Below are 25000 nucleotides of genomic sequence, written 5' to 3' on the forward strand. Positions count from 1 at the left end.
GAGGCTTGGGCATGGCTGGAGAGAGGCACAGGAATCAGCTGTGGCCTTGAACATCGTCACGCAGGCTCAGTATCCTGGAGACCTGCTAGGAGTGATCCCTGAATACTGAGGTAGGAGTATGCATGACCCCTCTTCTCACCTCAAGGAAAGCAGGAAATGCAGGAACGGTTAGAGTGCTGAAGAGAACATTGATGACTGAACTGCTCAACATTGAGTCAGACACAATGATTTAATCCTTGAAATTTCGTTCTTTGTTTTTTGTTTGTTTGTTTGTTTTTGGCCACACCCATTTCACACTCAGGGGTTACTCCTGGCTATGCACTCAGAAATCGCCCCTGGCTTGGGGGACCTTATGGGACGCCGGGGGGTGGGGTGGTGGGGTGGGGTGGGAATTGAACATAGATCCATCCTAACCTAGTGCTTGCAAGGCAGACACCTTACGTGTAGCGCCACCTTCCCGGCCCCAAAATTTCATTCTTGAGATCAACAGAGAAAGTCTTTCCTTGGATGAACTTGTGTGTGGTGCACAGTAAGAACTTGACCTTGAGCAGAGAAGCTGAGATGACCCTTGGGAAGTGTGTGCGTGGGGTCACTGCATATGTATTTATTCAGTACCACAGTGGTAGCTGTAGTGAGTGATAAAGTTGGTGTCCGCCCTTGGAGGAGATAAGACTTGCTCTAAAGATAAATAGAAAGATTTCTAAAGCAGCAGTGTGGAAAATCGCCCCCTCGAGAGGCTGCTGGAGCAGCTGCGCTTCCAGAGGGCGAGATTTACTCTCCAATTGTCTCCCTGAGATGTCAACTCTGACCACTCTGGGGCCTGAGCAATAGCACAGCGGTAGGGCATTTGCCTTGCACTCGGCATACCCAGGACAGACGTGGCTTCGATTCCCAGCATCCCATAGGGTCCCCCGAGCCTACCAGGAGAGATTTCTGAGTGTAAAGCCAGGAGTAACCCCTGGAGTAATACCAGGTGTGATCCAACCCCCCAAAAAACTCTGAACTCCCACGGTCCCCAGGAACTTTGAAAAACACAAGAGCCTTCTACATTGGGTGTGGTATTTGGGGGTGGGGAGACTATAGGGGACAGGTGGGCTCCTCTGACTATGCTCAGGGCTTATTCATGTGCTCAGGGGTCACTCCTGGCAAGTTTGAGGGAACCAAACCAGGTGGGTGTCATGCAAAGCAGACCCTTACCTGCTCTGCTCTGGTTCCAGCCCATTGACTTAGTTTTAATTGAGGGCCTGGACACAAACTCACTTTCCTTTATCTGTAAAATGGGGATGAGAATACCCAAAAAGAATTATTCATGTTCATTTGTTGTTGTTTTTGGGCAACACCCAGGAGCTCTCACGAGTTCCTTCTGACTCTGAGCTCAGGAATCACTCTAGCGGGCTTGGTGGACCCTATGGGATGTCGAGGATGGAACCCAGGTCAGCCACATGCAAGGCAACCCCTTACCCGCTGTGCTATCACTCTGACTGCAGAAAGGCGCCTCCTCGGTCCTCTCCAACAGCCAGCCCAATCCTCCTCATGGAGCGCCTCCGCCCAAGGGCAGCGCACACTCCTTAGGGCGTCCCGAACTAGTTCCCGCAGCTCGTGACTTTCCCCGAAGGCGGCGCCGGGCACTGAGCGAAGGACCCAAGGGCTGGGCTGAGGGAAGGAAGCCGCACTGGCACCGCAAGAGCCGCCAACGGGCCTCGGGCTGCCCTAGGGCCACCGGGGACGCAGGCGCAGAGTCCGGTGGGGAGCAGGGAGGCCTTCTGCGCAGGCGCCACGCTGGACCAACTTTTCTTTTTTTCTTTTTCTTTTTCTTTTTTGCTAATTCCCAATGAGGCTCAGGCGCAAATCATGGCTATGCGCTCAGAAATTCCTCCTGACATAGGTTTTCTCATGCAACTATATACAATATCACTTGCACCAATGCTCAGGGCCCTGGAAAAAACAATTTCTTTCTTTTTCTTTTCTTTTCTTTTTTTTGGGGGTGTTTGGGCCCCACCGGTGACACACAGGGTTTGCTCCTGCCTATGCTCTCAGAATCTACTCCTGGTTCGGAAGACCATATGGGACTCCAATGAATTGGACCATGGTGCGTCCTAGGTTTGCACATGCAAGGCAAACTCCCAGTAGCATGCTCCACCACTCCAGATGCTGAAAACTTTTTTTTGCTCTTCTGTAATCACACCTGGTAACACTCAGGAGTTATTTCTGGTGATGCAATGAGAAATTGCTCCTGGCTTGGGGCTGGAGCTGTTAGTGGTAAGGAGTCTGCCTTGCCCATGCTGGACTAGGATTGATCGTGTTTCGATCCCCTGGCATCCTATATGATTCCCCAACCCAGGAGAGATTTCTGAGTGCATAGCCAGGAGTAAAATCCTGAATGTGACCGGTGTGGCCTCAACCCAAGAAAATTAAAAAGAAAAAAATTGCTCCTGGCCAGTTATGGGGAACATATGGGATGCTGAGTTGCGAGGAAATAAATCCAGGTCCACCCTGTTTAGGCTGTGGGCACAGAAAATGCCCTGCTGTTCTGCTAACTCTCCAGCCTCTCAATTTGATATTTTTAAAACTATTTAATATTTGCCTTGATGGGTGTTGATGTGAGTCAAACCTAGCAATATTCTGGAGTAATCCTTTATCAGAACACAGACCTCCAACCAAGAAATTAAACCTGGGGCTTTATCATGTGAAGCATGTTCTCTAATACATAAAGCTATCATCCTGTTCCTCTTCTCTAATTTTTATATTATCAGACTGAATTTTATTTTATTTTATTTTATTTCATTCAATAATTTGCTGGGGACTACAGCCAGTTTTGCTCAGGCGTTACTCCTGGCAGTGTGCTCAGAAATCACTCCTGGCTTGGAGAACGAGATGGTTGACCAGTGGATCTAACCACAGTCTGTCATAGGTTTGCACGTGTAACTCTAATGCAATTTTAATTGCACAAATACTACGGCAGCTGGAAAATTTTTTTTTTCATTTTTACCTCCATCTAGTAACATTCAGGGGTTATTCCTGGCTATGCACTCAAAAATTGCTCCTGGTTTAGGGCTGAATTGGTGGTGCAAGTGCTAAGGCACTTGTCCATGCTAGCCTAGAGGTTCTATCCCCCAGTGTCTCAAATGGTTCCCCAAGCCAGGAGCAATTTCTGGACACATAGCCATAGTAACTTTTGAAAGTCACTGAATGTGGCCCACAAAACAAAACAAAACAAAGCAAAACAAAAGAAAAGAAATGAAAAGAAATTGCTAATGTTAGGTTTGGGGGAACATATGCAATATAACCTGACAGTGTGCTATCTCTCCAGTCCCTCAACTTAATAATTTTAAGACTATTTAAATTTTGTCTTGATGGGTGTTTTATTTGAATCAAACCTAGCAATATTCTGGAGTAAGCCTTTATCAGAACACAGAAAACCAATCACGAAATCAAGGCTGGATTTTACCTTGTAAAGCATTTTCTCAAATGCATAAAGCTATCATCCTGTTCCTCTTCACTAATTTGTATATTAACTGATTCAATTTTATTTTATTTTATTTTATTTCCTATTTTGTTGGGGGACATACCAGGTGATGCTCAGGCTTGGAGAAAGATATGGTATGCCAAGGGGATTGAACCACGGTCTGTCATAAATTAGCATTTGCATTGCAAACATGATATCGCCTGCACCAACACTACTGTAACTAGAAAAAAGAAAATTTTTATCGCTTTTTGAGCCATTGCCTGTGATGCTCAGGTGTAAATCATGACTATGCACTCAGAAATCACTCTTATCTTGGAGAATGATATGGGATGCCCATGGATCAAACCGAGGTCAGTTATTCGCTTTTTCCTGCAACTATATACAATACCACTTGCACAAATGCTCAGGACCCTGGAAAATTTTGTTTTGTTTTTATTTTTTTGCATTTTGACCATACTGGTGACACTCAAAAATCACTTGTGGATATGTGCTCAGAAATTCCTCCTGATTTGGAAGACCATAAGGGACTCCAATAGATTGAACCATGGTGTGTCCAGGGTTCGCGCATGCAAGGCAAACTCCCTATGCATTGGCCACCTGAAAACTTTTATTTTTTTATTTTATTTATTTAGTTTTTTGCGTTTTGGCCACACCTGGTAATGCTCAGTGATTACTCATGGTTATGGGCTCAGGAATTTCTCCTGGCTTTTGGCCAGAGCTGTGATGAAAGCGGTACGACTTCTGTCTTGCCCTCGCTAGCCTATGATGGACAGTGGTTCAATCCCCTGGTGTCCATTATGGTCCCTCAAGCCAGGAGCAATTTTTGAGCGCATACCCAGGGATAAACCGTGAGCATCACTGTGTGTGGCCATAAACCAACATAAATAAATAAATAAATAAATAAAGTAAACAAATTGCTTCTGGCTTGGGGACCATATGGGATGTCAGGGATCGATCCAAGATCTGTCCTAATTATTGCATGCCAGGTATATGCCCTACTGTTTAGCCACCAATCTGGCTTAAATAATACTATTTTTTGTTTTATTTTGTTTTGTTTTCTTGGGGTCACACCCAGCAGCACTCAGGGGTTACTCCTGGCTCTATGCTCAGAAATCACTCCAGGCAAGCTGGGGGGACCATATGGAATGATGAGTTTTAAACAACTATCCTCCTACATGCAAGGCAAACTCCCTACATCCATGATATCTCTCCAGCCCAAAGAATACTATTTTAATGGTACAATTTATTTTCAGATTCATGTTCACTGTATTCAAAAACCAATTATCTTATACAGCTAAAAGAATCTAAAACAAAAGTCCTATTTTTGCTCTAAATTTTTATTCTAGAAAGATAGAATGCAAATATATGTAGGAGCAAAGTCACGTATTTACTATCAAATAAGCTTCAGACTTTATATTCAATTAATACTTTTCATATTTTGGTTCTTATATATCACCTAAACATCATGTTACAATTCAAATTATAATTCAAAAGGTCTATGATTTGATATAATAATTGATTAGATGGAGGACACTTTTATTTCTTGCCCAAGAAAAAGAAAAAAGTATTAAGATTTTATATGATGCTGTTTCATGATTTTACATAAAATTGCTTTTATTTTAGAATGCTTTAAGGAATCTAAAATTGTTAAAAATCTAAAAATTGTTAATTTATATTAAAAATGAATGCATAAAATATATATTAATAAAATAAAAATTAATGAAATATTTAGATAATTCTTGCATTAATCTTGAGGAAATCTCCCAAACACCACTCAGAAGGTCCATGGGCCCCATTGATATTTACTAGTCAATTTTTATCTACATTTCAATACAAGAAGCTAAAAAGCTGCCTGTCAAGTTTTAGCTTGTCCACATTGACCATCCTTTTAGTGCAATGAGGCCTCATGATGGGTCTTGAGCAGTGACACAAGTGGTATGCTATTTGCTTGATCACACTATGTATATATATTATAAATTATATTTAATTATTAATTATTGATGTACTGATTATATTTCACAAAAATTATAGCACCCACCAAAAATAAATACTGTGTTTAGCTTTATGTGACATGGAAGAAAGTCTTGCCTCAGAGACTGAGACTCATATTAGCACTCTACACACAACACACTGTCTCCAATATTATATAGAAAATCTGAATTTAGGATTTTTAAAACCTGGACCTAATTGTGCTGAGGGATGTTCTGTTTCTGGTTTTATCCTTGAACTCAGATGAACATCTATTCTTTTCAGGGGCTAAGTGAGACCCTCTTTGCCATTTGCTACTGAGTTGTCAGGGATGCAATGACATGGATTAGGATTATAGAAGATTATGCTTTTCAAATCTGGTCCCCTAAAGAAGAGATATGCCATGTTCCTTGTATACATAAATCATTGTACATGTCAACTAATACAATGCAATATATACATTTTAAGGATAGGGAAAACAACTAATAAAATAATCACTAAAAGTTGCCTCTGGACTTCAGTGCATAAAATATGTTAGGCAATATATCAACTAAACAGAAAAGTGGTTCTCTGTGACTGAAAGCATTCTTTGAACCAATGAAGTTGAGGAACACTTATCAACACCTCTAGCCCTGGAAAACTTAGGTCTGAACTATGCACAGATATTCCTTCATTAAAACATAATGTTAAGACAAAAAATAGTTCGCACTTTGCTGAGACTAAAAAGAAGTAACTGCTTTCGATATGGTGGTTGTATAGAACTTGAGGATACATGGCAATGCCTGAAAGGACAAAAACTTTTAGTAGAGGAGGGCATTGGTGGTGGAAAGGTTGCACTCTATAGGAATGTGAAATCTCAAATAATTTCAGATTGAGACTTTGGAGATCACTTATTAAATTGTTGAAACTTGGAAATTTAGAAATTTGTATCCTACCACTGTCACCAATATTATATAAAAAATCGGAATTTGGATTCTTAAACCATGGACAAAATTATGCTGAGAGACATTTTGTTTGTAGTTTTATTGTTAAACTGAGATGTTTGTTCCTTTGGTATAACTGAAAACTCTGCGCAAACATGTTTGTAATCATGGTGCATAAAAATATATTATCTTAAAAATTAATTAAAATATTTAGTAAAGTAAGTCTGCTCTGAAATTACAGAATTATCCGTTCCAGGAAACACCTGAAGACGGGGGACAAAACCCTGAAATAAATGTACAAGCACAACCAAAAACTCTCCATTGACTTCTGCTAGATATTTTGGAATTTCAAATTTCATGGGTTGATGAGGAACTGTGGTGTGAAGATTGCTGAGAAGTAGAAATTTCTTTTGAAGTAGGTTAGCAGGAGAGAGGAAGTAGACTGTTTTTAAGGGTCACAAAGTTTTACTTATGGAAGAGACAGTAAAGAGAAGAGAAAGTCCAACCTGTGTGCAATGTATCTGAGAATGATCTTAGTGGCTAAAAGTTGCCATGCCAATTGTGCACCATTGAATAGTTTGAAGGAGAGTAATGGCTCTGGCCCTTTGCCTGACACCCCCCTCAGCAAAGCCTTATGGAATGTTCTCTAACCAGGACTTCCTGCCCCTCACACCAACTGCAAGGTGCACTTGGCCCAACATTCAGAAGTTAAAATTGTAAAAACTAAACAACTGCTTCTGCCATTTTGAATCAGAGCATCTGCATTAGCAGATCACTCTGATTCTTATTGCGAATATCCTTCGTTGTGAAGGTTAATAATTGGCAGTGGCCCCTGAACCAGTGAATTGGGATAATTTCGCAAGGAAGTAAGCTAGTGCAGATGGATGTGAGGAGTTAAGTGTGTCCTCCGTGTCACCCATGTTCAACCTAAAATAAATATGGAGCAACAAAACTCTGGATATCTTCCAGGAAAGTCTGACTCAGGTATTATTTGACTTTGTAGTCTCTAATGTCATAATATTAAAAATCATAAAACTCAGGGACATAGTGACAACATGAAAGACTAAGGAAGAGTGTCTAATGTTTAACATGGGTGGCATAAAGTCTATTTGGTGGTGATCGTGTATTTTTAGGATGATCCAGCCACTGTTAGTGGCTAATCATGAGTCATAGTGGTGTGAGGTATGCAGAGAAAGAGAAGTCTCTTTTGAAGTAGGTTAGCAGGAGAGAGGAAGTAGTCTGTTTTTCAGGGCCAGAAACCTTTACTTATGGAAGAGGCACTAAAGAGAATTGCTAGGCCAACGTATGTGCAGTGTATCTGAGAATTATCTAAGTAGCTAAATGTAGCCATGCCAATTGTGGGCCATTGAATAGTTTGAAGGAAAGTAATAGCTCTGGCCCTTTGCCTGACATCCCCCCCCCAACCACAGCTAAGCCCCATGGACTATTCTCGCACCTGGGTCTTCCTGCCCCCAACCAATTACAGGGTGCCCTTGGCCGAACATTCTGAAGTTTCAATTCAAACAACTAAACAACTTCTCTTGCCAGTTTGATTTTGAGCAACTGCTTGAGCAGTTCACTCTGAATCTTGCTCCCAATATTTTCTTTGTGAAGTTTAATAAGTGGGAGTGGCCCCTGACCCAGAGAATTGGGATAATTTCTTGAAAGGTAAGCCTATGCAGATGGGTGTGAGGGGTTAAGTGTGTTCTCAGGGTCAACCATAGTCAACCTAAAATGATTATGCAGCTACAGGACTCTGGAAATCTTCCATGAAAGTCTGACTCAGACAATATTTGATCTTTTTAGTTGCTAGTGTCATCATGTTGAAGCTCATGCAACTAAGGGACTCTAAGTGACAACTAAAGAGGACAGAAAGACTGAGAATGAGTGTCTAATGTTTAAATTGGGTGTCATAAAGCCTATTGGGTGCTGAACGTGTATTGTTGGTTGGTTCAGCCACTTTTACTGGCTGGTAATGAGTCACTGTGGTGTGAAGCTTGCTGAGAAAGAGAAATCTCTTTTGAAGTAGTTCAGGAGGAGAGAGAAAGTAGACTATTTTGAGGGCAAAACCATTGACTTATGTAAGAGACAGTAAAGAGAATAGCAAGTCCAACATGTGTGCAGTGTATCTGAGAATGATCTAAGTGGCTAAAAGTTGCCATGCCAATTGTGCTGTCATTGAATAGTATGAAGAAACGTACTGGCTTTTGCCATTTGCTTTCCTGAGACCCCCCTCAAACAAGCCTCAAGGAATGTGCTCCCACCCAGGGCTTCCCCCCCCCCAACACCAACTGCATTATGCCCTTGGCCCAACATTCAGAAGTTTAAATTCAAAAACTAAACAACTGCCTCTTCCATTTAGATTCTGAGCATCTGCGTTCACTCTGATACAGTTCACTCTGAATCTTGGTCCAAATATTATTTTCTGTGAGGGATAATAAGTGGCAGTGACCTGTAACCTAGTGAACTGTGATAATTTCTCGAGGAGTTAAGGTTGTGCAGAGGGGTGCGAGAGGTTAAGTGTGTCCTCAGTGTCACGCATGTTTAACCTAAAATGACCATACAGCTAGAGAACACTGGAGATCTTCTACGAAAGTCTGACTCATTTATTACTTGATCTTTTGAGTAACTAATGTCATCATGTTGAAAGTCATGAAACTCAGGGACTCGGTGACAATTAAAGTGGACAGAAAGACTGAGGAAGAGTGTCTAATGTTTAAAATTGGTGGCATAAAGCCTACTTGGTGCTAAATGTGTATTGTTGGAATGGTTCAGCCACCGTTCGTGGCTGATCATGTGTCAATTTGATGTGAAGTTTGCTGAGGAAGATAAGTGTCTTTCAAAGTAGATAGCAGGAGTGAGGAAGAAGACTGTTTTTAGGGCCAGAAACCTTTACTTATGAAAGAGGCAGTAAGAGAATAACAAGTCCAACCTTTGTGTAGTGTATCTGAGAATGATATTTGTAGCCAATTGTTTGCCATTGAATAGTTTGAAGGAATGATATAGGCTCTCGCCCTTTGCCTAACACTCCCAAGCCAATTCCCATGGAATATTCTCCCACCCAGGCCTTCCTGCCTTTCCCACTAACTACTGGGTGCACTTGGCCCAAATTACTGAAATTTAATTTTAAAACAACTAAACAACTGCCACTGCCATTTTGATTCTGAGCAACTGTGTGAGCAGTTCACTCTGAATCTTGCTCCCAATATTATTTTTTGTGATTGTTAATAAATGACAGTGACCCCTGATCCAGTGAATTGGGATAATATCTTGAGTAGATAAGCCTATGTAGATGGGTGTGAGGGGTTAAGAGTGTCATCAGTGTTATCCACGTTTACCCTAAAATGACCAGCAGATACAGAAATCCAGAAATCTTCCATGAAAATCTGACTCAGGCATTATTTGATCTTTTTATTTGCTAATGTCATCATGTAAATTCATGAAACTCAGGAACTCAGTGACAACTAAATTGGAGAGAAAGTCTGAAGAAGTGTTTCTAATGTTTAAAATGGGTGGCATAAACCTATTTGGTGCTAAATGTGTGTAATTGGGATGGTCCAGCCACTGTTATTGTCTGAACATGAGTTACTGTGGTGTGAAGTTTGCTGAGAAAGAAGTCTCTTTTGAAGTAGGTTAGCAGGAGGAGGAAGTAGACTATTTTTCAGGGCTAGAATCTTTATTTCTGGAAGAGGCACTGAAGAGAATAGCAAGTCAAACCTGTTTGCAGTGTATCTGAGAATAATCTAAGTGGCTAAAATTGCCATGTCAATTGTGCTGCCATTAAATAGTTGAAAATTAAGTACTGGCTCTTGCTATTTGCCTGCTATCCCTATCAGCCAAGCCCCATGGAAGGTTCGTCTACCCATGTCTTTCTGCCCCCCCCACACCAACTGCAGTATGCCCTTGGCCCAACATTCAGAAGTTTCAATTCAAACAACTAAACAACTGCCTCTAGCATTTTGATTCTGAGTATCTGCATGAGAAGTTCACTCTGAATCTTGGTCCAAATGTTCTTCGTTGTGAAAGGAAATAATTGACAGTGGCCCCTGTCCCAGTGAATTTAGGTAATTTCTCGAGGACGAAAGCCTGTCCAGATGGGTGTGAGGGGTTAAAAGGGTCAACACTGTCTCCCATATTGAACCTAAAATGATCATGCAGCTACAGAAGTCTGGAAATCATCCATGAAAGACTGATTCATGCATTATTTGATCTTTTTAATCTTTATTGTCATCATGAAACTCAAGGACTCAATGACAACTAAAGGGGACAGAAATTCTAAGGAAGAATGTCTAATGTTTAAAATGGGTGGCATAAACCAACCCTAACTTGGGATGGTCCACCCACTGTTAGTGGATGATCAAGAGTCACTGTGGTGTGAAGTTTGCTGAGAAAGAAGTCTCTTTTGAAGTAGGTTAGCAGCAGAGAGAAAGTAGACATTTTGGGGGCCACAAACCTTTATTTATGGAAGAGACACTAAAGGGAATAGCAAGTCCAACCTGTTTGCATTGTATCTGAGAATGATGTAAGTGGATATATGTTACCATACCAATTGTACAGCCATTGAGTAGTTTGAAGAGAAGTAATCACTCTGGTCCTTTGTCTGACAAACCCCCCTCGGTCAAGCTCAATTGAATATTCTCCTACCCAAGCCTTTCTGCCCTCCCCACAATAACTGCAGTATGCCCTTAGCCCAACATTCTGAAGTTTAAATTCAAACAGCTAACAACTGCCTCCACCATTTTGAATCTGAGCAACTGTGGGAGCAGTTCACTCTGAAACTTGTTCCCAGTATTCTTAGTTGTGAACAGTAATAAGTGGCTGTGAACCCTGACCCAGTGAATTGGGATAATTTCTCGGGGAGGTAAGCTTGTGCATATGGATATGAGGGGTTAAGTGTGTCACCAATGTTCAAACTAAAATGACCATGCAGCTACAGAACTCTGGAAATCATCCATCAAAGTCTGCCTCAGGCATTATTTGATCTTTTTAGTCCCTAATGTCATCATATTGAAAATCATGATATTCAGGGACTTAGTGACAACTAATATGGACAGAAAGAGGAAAAGAATGTCTAATGTTTAACATTGGTGGCATAAAGCATATTTGGTGCTGAACATGTATTCTTGGGATGATTCATTAACTTATAATGGCTGATCATGAGTCACTGTGGTCTTAAGTTTTCTTAGAAAAAGAAGAATCTTTTGAACTTGTTTAGCAGGAGAGAGGAAGTAGACTGGTTTGAGGGCCACAAAACTTTACTTATGGAAGAGGCAATAAAGAGAATAACAAGTCCAACGTTTGTGCAGTGTGTCTGAAAATGATCTAATTGGCTAAAAGTTACCATGCTAAGTGTGCTGCCATTGTATATTTTGAAGGAAAGTAATGGCTCAGGCCCTTTTCTGACACCCCCCCTCGGCCAAGCCCCATGGAATGCTCTGCCACACAGGCATTCCTGCCCCTCCCCTCAACTGTAGGATGCCCTTGGCCCAAAATTCTGAAGTTTAAATTCAAACAACTAATCAACTGCCTTTGCCATTTTGATTTTGAGCATCTGCAGGAGCAGATCACTCTAAACCTTGTTCCTAATATTCTTCTTTGTGAAGACTAATAAGTGGCAGTGGTCAGTGACTGAGTGATTTGGAATAATTTCTCAAGGAGGTAAGCCTATGCAGATGGGTGTGAGGGATCAAGTGTGTCCTCAGTGTCACCCATGTTCAATCTGAAATGAACATGCAGCTACAGAACTCTGTAAATCTTCTATGAAAGTCTGACTAAGGAATTGTTTTTTTGTCCCTAAGTCATCATGTTGAAATTCATGAAACCTGGGGACTCAGGGACAACGAAAGTGGACAGAAAGACTGAGAAAGTGCGTCTAATGTTTAACATGAGTGGCATAAAGCCTATTTGGTTCTGATTGTTTATTGTTGGGGTGGATCAGTCACTACAAGTGGCTGGTCATGAGTGACTGTGTTGTGAAGTTTGCTGAGAAATAGAAGTCTCTTTTGAATTAAGTTAGCAGGAGAGAGGAAGTAGACTGTTTTTAGTCGGCCACAAATCTTTATTCAAGGAAGAGGCAGTAATAGAATAGCAAGTCCAACTGTATACAGTGTACCTGCAAATAATCTAAGTGGCTAAAAGTTACCATGCTAATTGTACTGCCATTCAATAGTTTGAAGGAAAATAATGGCTATGGCCCTTTTCTGACACACCCCCTCGTCCAAGCCTCATGGAATGTTCTGCCACCGAGGCCTTCCTGCCCCCCCCCACCAACTGCAAGATAAGCCTTTGGCCCAGCATTCCAAAGTTTAAATTTAAACAACTAATCAACTGCCTCCGCCATTTGATTCTGAGCATCTGCGGGATCAGTTCACTCTGAGTCTTGGTCCCAATATTCTTTGTGAAGGGTGATAAGTGGCAGTGGTCTGTGACTGAGTAAATTGGGATAATTTCTCAAGGAGGTAAGCCTGTGCGGATGGGTGTGAGGGGTTAATTGTGTCCTCAGTGTTAACCATGTTCAAACTAAAATGACCATGCAGCTAGAGAATTCTGGAAATCTTCCATGAATGTCTGACTCAGGCATTATTTGAACTTTTTCTTCGATAATGTCATCATGTTGAAACTTATGAAACTCAGGGACCCAGTGAAAACTCAAGTGGACAGTAAGACTAAAGAAGTGTGTCTAATGTTTAAAAATGGGTGGCATACAGCATATTTGATGGTGATCGTGTATTGTTGAGATGGTTCTGCCACTGTTAGTGGCTTCACATGGCCTTTAACCCTCAGGTTCATGACCAGAGTACAGTAACATATTTCCCATTAGTCTGTAGTGCAGAGATCAAGGCTATCCAGGCCCTCAGTGCAGCAATCATATGCCTCACACTCTGGGTCTGAATGAACGATAACAGAGCTTGAGGTGAAGGATCCCACGGAGTCAGGAACCAAATGCTGTGTCATGGTTCAATTCCCTTAACCGGCTTTGGGTCTTTAGAAGCGGAGACTGAAGAACCTCTATGGGTATATAGTCAGAAAAAAGTCTGTTCCTCTCTACGATCTTCACTCTCATTGCTCCTTTTCTCTGTCTCCACAGCATTTCCTGATCTGATCCCAGACATGACCCTGAACCTGGGGATGTCTAGTTCAACTTTCAGGGTATTGCCCTTCCTCAATCCAGGGCCAGTCCAGCTACCTACCCAGGAACCGCTTCAGGTTCCGCCTCGGATGACCTTGGTCGTCAATCCCGGCGGCCCTCTTTTGCTGCCGCCTTTGCCCACGATATCCCCGGTGACAGGAGCTGCTGGACATGGACCCAGTAACCCTGAGCCTGGAGTGTACATCTTCCAGGTTAGACCCGAGGCAGAGCTAGTGGCATCGGCAAAGCAGCCTGCCTTCCAAACGCAGGGTAGACCCAAGTGGGGTGCAGCAGGATCTCTGCCTGGAGGTCCACGTTATCCTGCACCCCTTATTTCAGCGTCTTCTGTAAAGAAGACCGTGGTGCCCACCACAGCCAATAGAGTCACCCAGGCTGTCCAGGGGGGCTTTGGTCCTCAAGCTCCACCCCCAGTGACCCAGGGGCAACCCATCATACTCCCATTCAATGGTGGGCCCCAGACCATGTGGGTAACTGGGGACAATGGTGTGGCCCCTGTTCAGAGCAGAGCCCCCCCGTGAAAAGGTCGGCGGTTCCCAGAGTGTTTATGCAAACTTCCAGCTCTGGCAGCACTACAAGCCACTGGCCGGATTGTACTTTACTCAGGCTCCAGATACCGAAGCCTTTGCCTGCTTTCTCATGTGAGTACTTTGTAGCTTCAGGCTCTTGGGAGCTTTTCAGAAGGGGAGAGGGGAGAACCCCTAGGAAAGGTCTTTGGGACAGCTGCAGGACTGACCAGAACCCAGAGGACAGGGACTACACACACAGGAGTCACCCTTCAGTGGATAATGACATTCAGAACTCTGTTCTTTCTGGCCAGCACCGTGAGTCCAGCCTCACTATCCACATGTCCTCACAAATGCCTTCAGAGAAGTTCTAGACTCGGTACCCCATAGTGATCTAGTCATGATCTTAATGCTCAACTCAGTACCTTCATTAGAGTCCATGCCCAGCCTCTGAAAACTCAGGAACAATTCTCAGTTCCTATGAAAATATCTGAGCACATGCGAACATTGGTGAGAGAGGCCATCTCTGTCTAAGGCTTGGGGTTTGGTTGGGGTATCTCAAAGCACCTCTCACAATTGAGGGTAGACACTAGCATGATAAGTAGGGTGGATTGTGGGAAATAAAAATCCAAGGTGGAGTGTAAAAAGTACTGTCAAGGGCTGTTAGCACAGGAGTGGAGATAGACATGTTTGGGGCTGAACTTGACCCTGACTGTGATGTTCTAGCCCTGTCTTACGATCGCTGGGCCGCTTGAATCCCACTATGACTGTAGAGGAAGGCCTGGGAAAGGCGATGCAGGAATGGCAGCACATAAGCAAGTCTGAGCAAGAGATCTACTATGGCATGGCGACTAAGTGAGTGTGGCTTCGGGTTCAGACTGGAGAGGTCCTGGTTGACTGCAAGCCTGGGGTTACTGGGGCCTCTCCTGACCCTGTGTGGGGTCAGGGCAAGAGCACAGGGGCCCTGCAACCCAGAAAGGCCCTGCCCTGCAGAAGCTTCTCCCTCCCTGGGGCCCGAGGCTTTCCCCATCCCCAATTTGGGACCCAGACATTACACCCTTGACCTAGATGCTCTGAACTTCCTACAAAAGATGTAGTCTGTACTGGGTACACAGGAACTTATTTCACGCCCCCATTCTCAACAGTCCTGGGTTTCTTAGCCACAACAACCCCAAGTCCCCTTCTCCATTGCCCCTGCATGGCCTTGGATTCTGTTCGAGTCAGGCTAGGACTCTCTCAGAGGGATTGTGCTCCCCCACTCCAGGTTCATGGAGTTTGAAACAGAGGAACAGATGCAGGCACCGAAAATGCAGTGCAGCAGTGTGGAGCAGGTCCTACAATCCTCCACCCTTCCAAAGCCTGAGCTTCAGGGGACACCACCCCCAGCTATGGGCCAACAGACAGGTAGGACCCGGTACCCACAGGGAAAGGCTACAGGTCATAACGAGGACCCTGTGGGTCTGTCCCTTCGCAGGAGCCTTTGGCCTTCAGAACCTCCCCAGTCCTGGAGCTCAGTGGCTCCTGGTCACCTGTGTTTCTTTGTCCTTCACCCTGCCAGTTTCTTACATGCTCCACTTAATAGAGGATAGGAGCCCTGCAGACACTTTGTCCCCTCCTCACACTGAGGGTCTCCTCAACTCTACTCCAGGCAAAGGGTTCAGGGATCGTTACACAGCCTTCAGGTACCTTGCCCCAACTCTTCCTCAATGTCATGTGTTTGTGCAGGAACATGGGTCCCTTACCCTCTTCTTCCTGCCTTCTCCTTAGCCTGTGTATCAGGGAATGCCAGTCCACAGGTCCTGGCACCTCTACCCACAAAACTACCCACAAAACCCAAGGATCAGAGTCTCCCCAGGACCCAGGCACCTTCTGAGATCCCCGCTGAAGCTGTGGAAGAGTATATAGAAATAATGAACGAGCTTCTGAAGGACCACAAAATTGAGGAGTCCAGGAAAGATCTAGAGGAGGAGGAGGACAGGACTTGGTGTAACCCAAATATGCTGAGCTATCTGGATGAGCTGTGCTCCCAGAAGGACTTTGTTACCAAGGTAGCTGGGAGGGTGATGGATAGTGGGATGGTCCTGGGTTAACTAATGACCTGTGTCTAAGCTGTAAAGAAAGCCCCTGTGTTTCTGTATGACCACTGGTGCATGCTTGGGTTTAGTTTCTATGGATGATTGTACATGTCTATCTGTATGTTTTTGGCACATGTGTTCATGTGTGAACACCTAAGTTTCATAATTAGGTGTTGTGAACAGCCATCCAGGCCCCACACTGTGCCTGAGAATGGAGTGTGTTTGCTCCATCCTTTCCTCCCATTAGTAATCCTTTACCTATTTCCTTCTGCCCAGGTGGAGGCCCTCATTGACGATCGGTTCCTGGGACACCTGCTCTCCTCAGATCCTCAGTTGGATATCTCAACCCTTGCAAAGGAATTGGAAGAGGTGGATGGATTCAGCCCCTCACAGGTGAAGAGCCAGATGCAGCTGCAGTGTTAGCTCAGGGAGGGGACTCCATTGAACCTCAGAGAGGAGGGACATGGACATGGGGGTGAAAGGAGGGACTGTGGGACATCAGGAACCTGATAGGCATCAATAAAACTGGGGTTGTCCATTTTTCAGAAGACGTGGGTCACATAGTCCCCCCCATAACTCAGCACTGCACACCGTTCTCTTATCTACCACCTTTCCCTCCTTCCCCCAGCTTACGGATGAGAACCTGCAGGCCCTGCTTGATGAGCAGATGGGGAAGGCTCATCTCTGCCACCAGAACACCCACAAGGACTCAATTCCAGAGGGGATTTCAGCCAACATCGGTGCCCCGACTCCTACCCAGGCCAGCATGCCAAGGGCGAGCGCTGCTACTTCCACCTGTGTGCCAACAAGTTCTTCGGGACAAACTCCAAGGCCTGTCATTCAGTTGGCAACTGAAGCCTCTGAACCCAAACCCAGCCAGTGTCCCCACCCTGTTCTCACCACCCTGGGCAGTAGGGCTGACCACATCCTGGAAAAGGACCCTCTTGGCATTTTGATGCCTGGTTCTAATGAGAGATCTGAGGAGGACGATCTTCCCAGCCTGGCCTTTCTCCTGGATCCTTGCCAGAGCCGGCAGCCCCGTGGCTTGCCTCTGAGAGCTGCCCCTGACCCTGGCCCCCAGAAGCCTAGAAATAGTCTCAGGTCTTGCACTCCTTTGAGAAGGGCCATCCACACCTCTGAGCCTAATACTGGCCCATCTAAGAAACGCAGACGTTTGGGGAGGGGCCCAAACATGTGAAATATCAAACCTCTGCTTATAGTTGAGACTTCCTAAACACAGTTCCTTGTGAAAAACCAGACCTAATGACCAAACGTCTCCCTCTGTCTGAGAAATTTAACCATAGTGTTATATAAGTAATATATAACATATACAAATAGAGATAATTTTAATGTGACATATCTCTATGTGAGTTGTTAGAATAAGAATTTGAAGCAAGATCCTCTTAGTAATTAGTGAAATAAGATCATTGGAAAATATACTTTTTTTTATTTTGAAAATGTTATATATAGAACAAATTAGCATAGCACTTAAAAAAAATAAATAAATAAAGGGGTAATGAAGAATGTACTCAAGGCAATGGAAAGAGTTAAAAGCTGGGGCCGGGCTGTGGCGCTAAAGGTAAGGTGCCTGCCTTGCCTGCACTAGCCTTGGATGGACTGCGGTTAGATCCCCCGGTGTCCCATATGGTCCCTCAAGCCAGGAGCAACTTCTGAGCACATAGCCAGGAGTAACCCCTGAGCATTACCGGATGTGGCCCAAAAATCAAAAAAAAAAAAAAGAGTTAAAAGCTTAGATTAAGCTTATTGAAAATAGGGCTCTCTGGCTCATTTTAGAATAACTACTCTTGCCCAAAACCGACTGGAAAGATGAAGTAGCTACAAAAGTTACTATTGTAATGAGATATTTAACATGATAAGAAATACCATAATAATATCAGTAAGCTTTCTATATCTGATCCTGTAGAACTTGTAATTTTAAGTATCTCTTGTACAATTTTGTCAATTTGATAACTATAATTCAATTTATTTCCTAGCACTATTTTCTTTAGAAGTTCTTCACCAAGGATCTGCCCAAGGAAACTGGGACTTTTTGTTCACCTGTTTCTCCAGTATTGTAAGTTGCGATTTATTTGGCTCTAGCCTTCCCCTGCCTTATTATGGTAAGTAAGAGTTCTGAGTTCTTAAGTATAAAATTTTCTTACCTTTTAAGCAGTGGGGCACATTCTAAGCACTTTGTGGGGAACTATAAACTTTCCCAGAGTTTATTTTTACATTTTATTTAAGTTTTATATAAGTTAGTTGTTTATTTTGATTCATTTATTTGTTAAGCATTGATTCCTAACATTAGTTTCAGGTATACAAACTTACAGATACAGTACACTCTGTTATATGTTCTAGCAGTTTTCAATGATATAGTCCACCTTTAGTTTCCACCAATATTTTAATGCTAGAATTTAAGAGCTATTAACTAGTGGCTTTTCAGAAGACAGTTGATACTGGCTATAAATTTCCTTTATACATGTGTCTCTCTAGGGTCAAGTATAATAGTTAGTCATATTTCATTTGTCCATGGTCTGAGTAAAGAACTAAGAAACAAGATGATCTTATCAGATGTAGAAAACAATTGACTCAATGGAATCTCTCTTCATTCTTTTTGTGTTTTGGGAGTTTCTTTTAGGTGTCTTTTAATTTGTTTGTTTGTTTGTTTTGTTTTTAAGGTAAGAGAGTCAGGAAATAAGCATCTTGTTCCTGGTCTGTTTCAGGGGGTAAAACAGTGGTTCTTCAATGTTTGTAGAATACATTACTCACTCAGGAGTTGTAAAATTCTGTTACACTTCAGACTAATACAACTAGTATTTCTATGGGTAGGACACATATCTATGTCTACAGTTTCCCCCTATGATTTCAGCGAATAGTCCAGATGAGCTTCAGACTTGAATTTGATCAGGATAACTGGAACAGGATGCCATGTTATGGATGATGGCTTTGGAAGATCTATTTATAAAAACTAGACAAGTCAGTCACTTTATACCCTCATTGGGTATTTCTTGGTATTGGTATTGGGTATTTCATTGGTATTGGTGTTTCTTATTGTTGGTCATACATATGTGCTCCATTTGCTTTGTTAGGCCACGTAGAGTAGGCTAATTAATTGGTTTTACATATTTATCATTCATGTATGAATTTAAATATTAGTTCATACTCCCATTAGTGCTTCATATTATCCAGTTTATTTTAGTTTAATCTCTTTGGAAGCAATGGTTCATTTGTTTCTTTTGTTTTAAAGTGCCTATGGAGGACATTTGTCCATTTTTCAATTGTTGCATTTCTTTTTGTTTTTGCCATACGATTCTACCAAAATGTTGACTTTTTGATTCTCTTCCAACTGTATCTGTAGCAAGTAAATGTACAAACTTTTACATTGCAGTTTCACTCATATACAGTGTTTTATTCAGAAATAAAATATATAATATATTTTCACCATATCACATGAAACCAAAACATGCTTTAAACTAAATCTAGATATTCCATCATATTAAGTTACTCATAACATAATTACTCTGCTATAGTATCTAAATTGCAATTTAATTTATATAATTTTACTTATAATTACATTAAATAATTTGTTGTATAGAATGAATTAAAGTTATATTCTATTTATTTAAATAGAATTACATATTACAAATTAGTTTTACTTTTACTGCGGCATATCATTGATGCTAGAATCTCATGCGTAGAATGCTTCACTACCATACCCAAGCATTCTCAGTGTTGGCTTCCCTCTACCAGTGTAACAAGTATCTCTTCCTTCAGCTGCCAGGTAAGCTTAGTTCTGTTATTCCATATTTTTAAAAGATCATTAATTTCTTTTTAAATGTAATAAAATGAGTCAAAACATTTAAGTTTTTATATTATTTTATGCTATATTATATTATGTTTGTACGTTTCTATACAAATATCGACCTCCATATTAAAGTATTATAAGACTTATTAGCTAGGTTACACTATAGAAGACTTATAATTTTATTACTTGTTCATTCTTTTCTCCTTGAAATGTAGTTTTCTTGTAGTACAGAAAAATTCACATTAGTTAGAGTTCCAACAAGTGTGTATCTTGAGGAGAAAAATTTTAATTTTTAATCTTGTGTAAAAGTAATAAAAAATTTTGTACTATTCATTTCTCCCTCATCATTTGCATCTAAGCTTTTTCTCTTCAGGGTGAATTCAATATTTTTCTAAGCCTGTTCACACTTGTCTCACTTGTATTCTTACACTATCACTTAATTTGTTTTCTAAAAAATTCTCCCTATATAAAAAAATATACAAATATCTGGAAGATTTATTCCTACCATCTATATAAGAAATATAAATCAGCTAAACAATATATATATTTACATTTCCTTAAGTAATATTTTATTTTAATATTTTTATATTATCTTTATTTTATATTATATTACTTTATTTAACTGATTTAATTATTTTATCCTTTACTTTTACTTTATTTCTTCATTTTAATTTGTTTTATTATTTTAGTTTATTATTTTATATTATTCATATGATTTTATTTCTTATTTTATTTTATATTATTTATCGTACTTTATAACATATTTTATATTATATTTTTTATTTTATTTTATTTCAATATTAATTTTATTTCATACTATTTTATTTATCTTATTTAATTATTTAATTATTTGCTTTTATTTTATTTCATCATTTCAATATATTTTTCTATTTTAGTTTATTATTTTTATAGTTTTATTTTTATTTTAGTTTATTATTTTATTTTTTATTTTAGTTTATTATTTTATGTTATTTATGCTATTTTATTTTATATTATTTATTTCTACTTTAAAATAATCATATTTTATTTTATTGTTTTATTTGATCTTATATTTTATTTTAATATTATTTTTTATATTTTCTTTATTTTATATTACATTATTTTATTTAACTTATTTATTTTATTATTAACTTTTACTTTATTTCTTCATTTTAATTTATTTTACTATTTTAGTTCATTATATTATTTTATTATGTCATTTTTTATTTTAGTTTATTATTTTAGTTTATTGTTTTATGTAATTCATATTATTGTATTTTTATTTTATTTTATATTATTTATAGTACTTTATAATTTATTTTTATATTATATTATTTTTATTCTATTTTATTTAAATATAAATTTTATTTTATTTTACAATATTTTTATTTGTCTTATTTGATTATTTAATTATTTACTTTCATTTTATTTAATCATTTCAATTTATTTTTCTATTTTAATTTATTATTTTTTATAGTTTTATTTTTTATTTTATTTTATTATTTTATTTATTATTTTAGTTTATTATTTTAAGTTATTTATATTATTTTATTTTATATTATTCATCTTACTTTATAATAATTATATATGATTTTATTTTTTATTTTATTTTATTTAAATATTAATTTTATTTGTTATATTATTTTATTTATCTTATTTAATTATTTTAGTATTTACTTTTTTATTTCATCATTTCAATTTTTTCTATTTTAGTTTATTAATTTTTATGTTCCATTTTTTCTTTTAGCTTATTATTTTATTTTATTTGTCATTTTATTTTTTATTTATTATTATTTATCTTACTTTATTATTATATTATTTTTATTTAATCCTTTTATTTTATCTCATTATTTTAGTTTATTATTATATATTTTATTTTATTTCATTAATTTATTTTCTATTTTATTGTATTGTATTGCAACTCCAATGCCATAACACTCTTACCAATTCTGCGACCCATGAAATTGTGTGTGTGTGTGTGTGTGTGTGTGTGCGTGTGTGTGTATTTTGTGACTCACCGGTAATGCACAGGGATCAATCCGAGCTATGCACTCAGAAATCGCTCCTAGTCTGGGTGACCATCTTAGAACTCCAGTGGATTGAAGCACAGTGAGTCTCTATGTTCCTGCATGCAAGGCACAAACTCCCTACTAGATGCTCCACGACTGCAGTTACTGAAATCTTTGTTTTCTTTTTTTTTGCGTCTTTGTCGAAAACTGTTAACGCTCAGGGCATACTTCCATCATGTGAACCCTGGGGTCTAACACAAAAGTCTACCATGCTTGTCTGCTTCTCTAAATTTTCTATTATCAGAGTATATTATATTTAATATTTTATTCATTTTTGCATATTTTAGTATATTTTATTTATCTATTTTATGTTTAATTTTATCTTCTTTTCTTTATTATTTTATTTTTATTTCACTTTTTATTTTATTTAATATTATTTATTTTTATTTTATCTTATTTCATTATTTTATTTTTCTCATTTTTAATCTACTGTATTTTAATTTACTATTTTTTATTTTAATTTATTATTATTGAACATTTTATTTTTATTTTATTTTATTAAATTAAATTTTGTTTATATTTTATTTTATTTATTTTACTTATTTATTTATATCATTTATTTTATTGTATATTATTTTATGTTACTTATCTTGTTTATTATTATATTCTTTTTAATTCATTTCATTTTTCTTTTATTTTTTCTTTTGTATTTCATTTAATTTTTATTTAATTTTTATTTTATTTTATTTTATTTATCAATTTTTATTATTTTATTTTATTTATATTAGTTTATTGTTTTCTTTTATTAATGTGTTATTATAATTTAGTTTATTATTTTATTTATTTATTTATTTATTTATTTATTTATTTATTTATTTATTTATTTTTGGTTTTTGGGTCACACCCGGCGGTGCTCAGGGGTTACTCCTGGTTGTCTGCTCAGAAATAGCTCCTGGCAGGCACAGGGGACCATATGGGACACCGGGATTCGAACCAACCACCTTTGGTCCTGGACTGGCTGCTTGCAAGGCAAACAGCGCTGTGCTATCTCTCTGGGCCCTATTTTATTTTATTATTTTATTTATTTTATTTTATACTTTATAATATTTTTCTTACTTTATAATTATATTTTTTATTATTTTATTTTATTATTTTAGTTGATCTTATATTTTATTTTAATATTAATTTTTATATTATCTTTATTTTATATTATATTATTTTATATAACTTATTTAATTACTTTTATTTTATTTCTTCATTTTAATTTATTTTACTATTTTAGTTTATTATTTTATTTTTTGGTTTTTTATTTTAGTTCATTATTTTGTTATTCATATTATTTTATTTTTTATTTTATTTTATATTTATCTTACTTTATAATATATTTTATCTTATATTATTTTTTATTTTATATGATTTAATCTTATTTAATTATTTTATTATTTACTTTTATTTTCTTTCTTCATTTTAATTTATTTTACTATTTTAGTTTATTATTTTTTATTGTTTATTATTTTTTATTTTATTTATTTTTATTTTAGCTTATTTTATTTTTATTTTAGCTTATTATTTTATTTTTATTTATTTTATTATTTTATGTTATTTATATCATTTTATTTTATATTATGTATCTTATTTATAATATTTTTATATTATTTTATTTTTATTTATTTTATTAAATATTAATTTTATTTTTATATTATCTTATTTATCTTATTTAATTCTTTTATTATTTACTTTTTATTTCATCATTTCAATTTATTTTTCTATTTTAGTTTATTACTTTTCTATTGTTTCATTTTTTATTTTAGTTTGTTATTTTATTTTTTATTTTATTTAATATTATTTATCTTACTTTATTATTGTATTATTTCTATTTCATCATTTTATTTTACCTCGTTATTTTAGTTTATTATTATATATTTTATTTTATTTCATTAACTTTTTTTTGTTTTTTTTTTGTTTTTCGGGCCACACCCGTCTGATGCTCAGGGGTTACTCCTGCCTAAGCGCTCAGAAATTGCCCCTGGCTTGGGGGGACCATATGGGATGCGGGGGGATCTAACCTCAGTCCTTCTTTGGCTAGCGCTTGCAAGGCAGACACCTTACCTCTAGCGCCACCTCGCCGGCCCCAAAGTAGTTTTTTTTTTTTTTCTATTTTATTGTATTTTACTTTATATTTTATTTTATTTCTTTTTCTATTTTGCTGCAGGCTACACCCAGTGTAGTTCAGGAGTTCCTCTGGCTCTTTACTCAAAAACTGTTTCTGGCTAGGAGAACAGCATGGAATGCCTGTGGATGAAACCATAGGTGTCATAGGTGTTTGCCTGCAACTCTAATGCCATAACACTCTTACCAATGCTGCGGACCTTGGAGAATCTGTGTGTGTGTGTGTGTGTGTGCGTGTGTGTATTTTGAGTCTCACTGGTGGTGCTAAGAGGTCACTCTGAGCTGTGCATTCAGAAATCACTCCTGGTGTGGGAGACCATATAGAATTCCAGTGATCGAAGCACAGTGAGTCTCTAAGTTCGTGCATGCAAGGTGCAATCTACCTACTAGTTGCTCTACAACTCCAGCTACTGAAATCGTTTTTTTCTTTTTTTGTCCACATCTGTTAACGCTCAGGACCTACTTTCACCATGTGAAGCAAGTTCTCTAACACATCAATCTATCATCCTTTTCCACTTCTCTAAATATTCTATTCTCAGAATATATTATATTTTAATATTTTTATTTATTTTATTATTTTATTTATTTATGTATTTGTTTATATACTTTTTGGTTTTTGGCCACACCTGGTAACACTCAGGAGTTATTCTGGCTATGCGCTCAGAAGTCATTCATTTTATTTTACTTTTGATTTAATTTTATTTTTATTTTATCTTATATTATTTATCTTGCTTTAATATTATATTCTGTTTTATTTTATTTCACTATTTCATTTTATATTTGTAATGTTTTAGTTTATTATATATTTTATTTTAATATTTATTTAACTTCATTTTTAATTTTTTTATTTATCTATGTTATTATTTCATTTTATTTTATTATTTTATTTTATTTTAATATTTTAGTTTATTTATTTCTTTTAATATTTTATTATTTTATTTTAGTTCATTATT

The 25000-nt window shown here is 38.0% G+C and overlaps 1 protein-coding gene across 1 annotated transcript in view; it reads right to left on the reverse strand.

Moving 5' to 3' along the window:
* Positions 1-25000, reverse strand: part of LOC126016100 (signal recognition particle subunit SRP72-like) — a 190014-nt gene that overhangs the window by 3502 nt on the left and 161512 nt on the right. The window lies entirely within an intron of this gene.

The sequence above is a fragment of the Suncus etruscus genome, chromosome 8 (assembly GCF_024139225.1).
Source record: "Suncus etruscus isolate mSunEtr1 chromosome 8, mSunEtr1.pri.cur, whole genome shotgun sequence".
Taxonomy (NCBI): Eukaryota; Metazoa; Chordata; class Mammalia; order Eulipotyphla; family Soricidae; genus Suncus; species Suncus etruscus.